Source organism: Triticum urartu, chromosome 7A (assembly GCF_056163025.1).
Source record: "Triticum urartu cultivar PI428250 chromosome 7A, HENAU_Tu73, whole genome shotgun sequence".
NCBI lineage: Eukaryota > Viridiplantae > Streptophyta > Magnoliopsida > Poales > Poaceae > Triticum > Triticum urartu.
Window position 1 is genome coordinate 473931197 of NC_141879.1, and position 6198 is coordinate 473937394.

The 6198-nt window shown below is 49.0% G+C and overlaps 1 long non-coding RNA gene across 1 annotated transcript; it reads right to left on the reverse strand.

Moving 5' to 3' along the window:
- Nucleotides 1–1051: 1051 nt before the first annotated feature.
- On the reverse strand, nucleotides 1052–4434 carry LOC147960017 (uncharacterized). Its single transcript, XR_015612148.1, has 2 exons — nucleotides 4135–4434; nucleotides 1052–1357 (listed from the first exon to the last, which is right to left on the reverse strand). It is a non-coding gene; the product is annotated as an uncharacterized LOC147960017 (long non-coding RNA).
- Between the last annotated feature and the right edge of the window lie 1764 nt (nucleotides 4435–6198).

Consider the following 6198-nt stretch of genomic DNA (forward strand, 5'->3'; position numbering starts at 1 on the left):
ATGTTTCTAAGGGTGGTAGCACCCCAGACCCCCGGAGACGATCGATGGATTTTGAGAAGACCCCCAAACCTAACCTATTTCTTTCTAGCCTCTCCGAATCTCGAGGACGAGATTCATCTTAAGGGTGCTAGGTTTGTAACATCCCAAAATTCTAAATTTTGAAATGTTATAATAAATAGATAGTTTTGATTGCTCTGTGATTGATTGACTGAAAGTGAGTGAAATTCGAAACTTTTTGAAAGTTAAATGAGAGGGAATAAAAGGACTTTCCCAAATTTTCAATTTGCATTTTGATCTCCATGAACTCAAATTCTTTTCATCACAAAACCCTGGAGACAAGATGACATGACTTCTTCCATTTAATTAAATGAAAAGGGTTTTTGAAAATATTTGAATTCCATTTGGAACTTTGCATTTTGATCTCCATGAATTTAAGGGTGGTAGGTTTGTAACATCCCAAAATTCTAAATTTTGGAATGTTATAATAAATAGATAGTTTTGATTGCTCTGGGATTGATTGACTGAAAGTGAGTGAAATTCGAAACTTTTTGAAAGTTAAATGAGAGGGAATAAAAGGACTTTACCAAATTTTCACTTTGCATTTTGATCTCCATGAATTCAAATTCTTTTCATCACAAAACCCTGGAGACAAGATGACATGACTTCTTCCATTTAATTAAATGAAAAGGGTTTTTGAAAATATTTGAATTCCATTTGGAACTATTTCAAATTCAGAAACTTTAAGCAACTCAATGATTTTCATGAGAGAAGATAATATGACTTCTTCAAAACATATGAAATATGTGTTCAAAGGTTTTTTTTTAAGATCTAAAATTCAAAGTCCCTCTGAAATTATTTTCAATTTGGAGATATTTGGATTTTATTCAAATTATTTTTCTCCAAAAATAAAATATATGAAAAATAGGGTAAAACGATTCCCTACAACAGAAAATTGGAGTGTGACGCCCCCGATTCAATCGTACACTAATCATACACGCAAACGTGTACGATCAAGATCAGGGACTCACGGGAAAATATCACAACACAACTCTACAAATAAAATAAGTCATACAAGCATCATATTACAAGGCAGGGGCCACGAGGCTCGAATACAAGAGCTCGATCATAGACGAGTCAGTGGAAGCAACAATATCTGAGTATAGATATAAGTTAAACAAGTTTGCCTTAAGAAGGCTAGCACAAAATAGGATGCAGATCGAAAGAGGCGCATGCCTCCTGCCTGGGATTCTCCTAAACTACTCCTGGTCGTCGTTAGCGGGCTGCACGTAGTAGTAGGCACCTCCCGAGTAGTAGTAGTCGACATCGACAATGGCGTCTGGCTCCTGAACTCCATCGTCTGGTCGCAGCAATCGGGTATAGAAAGGGGGGAAAAGGGGGGAGCAAAGCAACCGTGAGTACTCATCCAAAGTACTCGCAAGCAAGGAGCTACACTACATATGTATGCATTGGTATCAAATGGAAAAAGGGTATCATATGTGGACTAAACTACAGAAAGCCGGAATAAGAGAGGGATAGCTAGTCCTATCGAAGACTACGCTTTTGGTATCCTCCATCTTGCAGCAGAAGAAGAGAGTAGATGGTAGTTAACCAAGTAGCATCGCCTAGCATAATCCTAACCGATGATCCTCCCCTCGTCGCCCTGTGAGAGAGCGATCGCCGGTTGTATCTGGCACTTGGAAGGGTGTGTTTTATTAAGTATCCGGTTCTAGTTGTCATAAGGTCAAGGTACAACTCCAAGTCGTCCTGTTACCGAAGATCACGGCTATTCGAATAGATTAACTTCCCTGCAGGGGTGCACCACATTTCTCAACACGCTCGATCCCATTTGGCCCGACACACTTTCCTGGGTCATGCCCGGCCTCGGAAGATCAACACGCCGCAGCAGAGAGGTCAGCACGCCGGTCTAAATCCTATGGCGCAGGGGTCTGGGCCCATCGACCTTTGCACACCTGCATGTTGCGAACGCGGCCAGAAGCAGACCTAGCCTAGCAGGCGTTCCAGTCCAATCCGGCGCGCGCCGCTCAGTCACTGACGTCACGAAGACTTCGGCTGATACCACGACGTCGAGTGCCCATAACTGTCCCCGCGTAGATGGTTAGTGCGTATAGGCCAGTGGCCAGACTCAGATCAAATACCAAGATCTCGTTAAGCGTGTTAAGTATCCGCGAACGCCGACCAGGGCCAGGCCCACCTCTCTCCTAGGTGGTCTCAACCTGCCCTGTAGCTCTGTCACAAAGTAACAGTCGGGGGCCGTCGGGAACCCAGGCCCAGCTCTAACGGGATGGAGCCACCTGCCCCTTCAGCCCCCAACCCCGAACAGTTCCACAGGTAATGTAACAGTGTAAAGTATATAGTATATGCCCGTGATCACCTCCCGAAGTGATCACGGCCCAGTAGTATAGCATGGCAGACGGACAAGAGTGTAGGGCCACTGATGGAATGCTAGCATCCTATACTAAGCAGTAGGATAGCAGGTAAAGGTAACAACAGTAGTAGCAAGGATAGGCTATGCAGCAGTATAGGATTAACGGAAAGCAGTAACATGCTACACTACTCTAATGCAAGCAGTATAGAGGAGAGTAGGTGATATCTGGTGATCAATAGGGAGGGGCTTGCCTGGTTGCTCTGGCAAGAGAGAGGGGTCATGTTCAATGTAGTCGATCACACGGACATCGGTAGTAGTCTCGAAGTCTACCGGAAAGAAGTAACGGGGGGGGGGGGGACATAATAAATAACAGAGCAATCAAAGCAACACAAAGCATAACATGGTGATACGCGGTGCTAGGGGTGACCTAACGCAGTAGGAGATGATACCGGCGAAGGGGGGAAACATCCGGGAAAGTATCCCCGGTGTTCCGCGTTTTCGGGCAGAGGAGCCGGAGGAGGAAAGTTGCGAGTTCGATAGGTTAGTGATGCGTGGCGAACGAACGGGCTGCGTATCCGGGTTCGTCTCGTCGTTTTGAGAAACTTTCATATATAAAACTTTTTCATCCGAGTTACGGATTATTTTATATGAATTTTCAAAGTTTTTTCATTTTCTAAACTTTCTGGAATTTATTAATTCGAATAATGAAACAGTAAACTACTTTTATACCCACTGTGGGCTAGTCACAGTGGATGACAGGTGGGGCCAGTGAGCAGTGTTGACCTAGTCAATGTTTGACTAGTCAAAAGATGAATAGTAAAAGTGGGTCCCATGTGTCATGGACTCAGGAATTATTAACTTAATTTAACATTCTAATTAACAGCGGGCTCCACGCGTCATAGAGTATTAGATGGGGCAGTTAGCACTAATAGTGATTAGATGGCCTAATTAAGATGAAGAGGGCCGGCTCTAGCCGCAAAGAGCCAGCCATGGCCACGGCTGCGCAAGCGCGTGGGGACGGGGCAGCAGAGCCTCGCCCGACGGCCAGCAGGGGCACGCGGGGAGCAGGGCGAGCCCCGGCCGCGGCGGCCGACGGCGACCCAAGGCGGCTCGGCCGCGAGCGACGGCTCCAGTGGGCGCAGGCAGCAGGAAAGAGACGGGCGCGGGGGAAGAAGCAGCGAGCGGGGGCGCGTGGGTCGCGGGACGCGGGCGCGCGCGGGAAGAGCAGAGGGCAGCCGGGACGCGGTGAGCGCGGGGCGCAGTGCGGCAACGGGTGCGGACGCGGGCAAGGGCGCGGCGACTACGTGAGGGGCATGACCTGGGGCGCAGCGGTTGTGAGCGGCACCGGAGTGGCCGGATGGGGGCGGGCGGAAGGCGCAGCAGGGCGCCAGCGTATGGCTCCGGCGGGCTGCGGCCGGTCGGAGCAGGGGGGGGGGGGGGGGGGGGCGGCTGGGCGAGTGGCCGGGTCGAGGCGAACGCAGCCGCGAGCAGCGGGGCACGCGCGCCGGGCAAGCAACGACGGCCCTCGGCGATGCGGTGTTGGGCGAGCGAGGTGTGGCCGGCGCAGGTGCGGTCGGCAGCGTGATGGAGTAGCAGCTGCAGCAAGCAGAGTAGTGGGCAGCAATGGCAGGAGCAGCGGCGGCTCAATCACGCACATACGCGTACGCGGGAGCTCGGACGAGTTCGGGGGCGGCCGCTACGGCAACAAATCGAGGCGGGAAGAAGGGGGATTTGGGGAAGGAGCTCACAGCGAGCTCGTGATGTAGTCGAGGAAGCCGCAGGGAGTCGAGGTGGACTGGAGGAGCGACACGGCGGCGGCGAACGGAGTCGGGTCCCGAGGTCAAAGGCGGCTCGATCCAGTCGATGTAGGTGCTCCGGCTCGAACGCGTCCCGTAGTCAAAGAGGACGACGACGGCGGTCCTGGCCATCGGGGAGGCCATCGGCCACGGTGACGACGAGCGGAGGCGTCCGCGAGCTTCTGTTCTTCTACCAGAACATGAACGGTGGAGGGAGCGGACGATTTCGGAGGGAGTCTAGGGTGAAGGAGATTTTGTAGGGGGGGGGGGGGGGGGGGGGGGGGGGTCCGGATGGCCGGCGCGTGGCCCGGCACCATGGATGGCTGCCACGGCTCCCCCATGAACAGGAGGAAGGAGGAGACCTCCTGGAAGTGTAGCAGTGGGCTGGGCCTTGAACTGTAGCAGTGGGCTACACCACTGCTACAAGTGCACAATAGCTAGGTTTCTATTTCCCTTTTTATTTCTCTGCTAGGTATTTTTCTACTGTTTTGTATTTATTCGAGCGAGCAAACAATTTTTGTTACACATGACACTTGGCACATAAATACAAGGCATTGTTTTGAAACATTACACAAAGTATGGGCCTATTTGGAAATGCTTGAACCATTTGAGAAATTGAAAAGTTCAAGCAATATGTTGTTGGTCCACTTAAATAAGTGATGTGGTCAATTTAGAAATCCATTGATGTTGGCTCCACTTAGAAAATTACTAGGGAATTGTTCAGAGTGTGAATAACATTTTTGTTGGGCTGTTTGTTGAAATAATTTTTTTTCTTGCATTTTGAAGTGGGTTTATTCTTGAACTTCATTTAGGCTTTCTTAATCATGACGACATGGCAAGTTATTTGGATTAACTAACAATTAGTGTTTCGGGTGTTACATGCAGAGAAATAAATTTGAAATCATTTTGGTATTTTTAAAATGAGGTTTTTATGAGGTTTTATTGCAACACTAGCACTCCTTGTTTTATTTAAATTGGTGTGGATTTTATTTGACGCTAGGAAAATGTTCATGCTGTAGGAAATCTTTTTCTGAGAATTACGATATATTATATGCCTATATATTATATATTTTTTCTTTTTGTTTTATTCCTTTTTGTTTGACTGTTTAAAAAAAATCTTCTGCCGGACTGGGCGGGTCTAGCACCCGAGCCAGGCCGCGGCCCAGCCCGCTCGTCTCCCGCCGTCCCCGAGCTTCACTCGGTGTCTCTCGCCGCCACGGATGCGCCGCCGCCGCATCGACGTTCATATCCGCCCCGGACTCCTCCTCTGCCCCCCTTCTCTAAGTTGCCCCTCCCCTCCATAAAAGACACAGTCGTCGCCCCGTTTCTTCTCCTCCTCCAACACCGCCGCCGTGCACATCTTTCCGCGCCGCCGCCGCTTGCCATCGTCGCTAATCCGCCACCACCTCCTGCCCCGGCACGCCGCTCGCGCCTCGCCTAGCTCGCGCCGCCGCCCGACGTTGCCCGCATCGCCGAAACTCCGCGTCGCCTCGCCGGAGCTCGCCGATCCGCTGTTGCCCCCGGAAACTGCCGCCGCCGGTCTTCACGCCGAAAACTGCCTGAACCGGTAATAAATTGCCCCGGTCCTGTTTATTCTTTTAGGTTTTCTTCGGTTTTGTCTTTAGATCGGTTTATTTTTATTAGATAGTTTAAGTAGCAAACGTTCTCTGTTTAGATAGTATTAGCGAACGTTTTCGTTCGTTAGCGTTCGGTAGCGAACGTTCGTTATTTAGTCTTTTTTTCATTTTCTTTTTAATTTTGGCCAGAGACCTATCTGTGATTTATTTCTTTATAGATTAGTCCCTCTGTTTCAAACTAGCACAACTTCTTGCTCGTTTATCGAAATCCAATGAAACCAACGCCCACTTATTCATTATGACCCCCTCTATCCAGTAAAACAAATTAAACATATTTTTTAAGTTTTAAAATTTGAATTCAAACAGATTTGAATTTGAGCTTCGTTTGATCATAACTCGAGTTTTATAACTCTGTTTGAGTTGATTCTTTTTGCAAGTC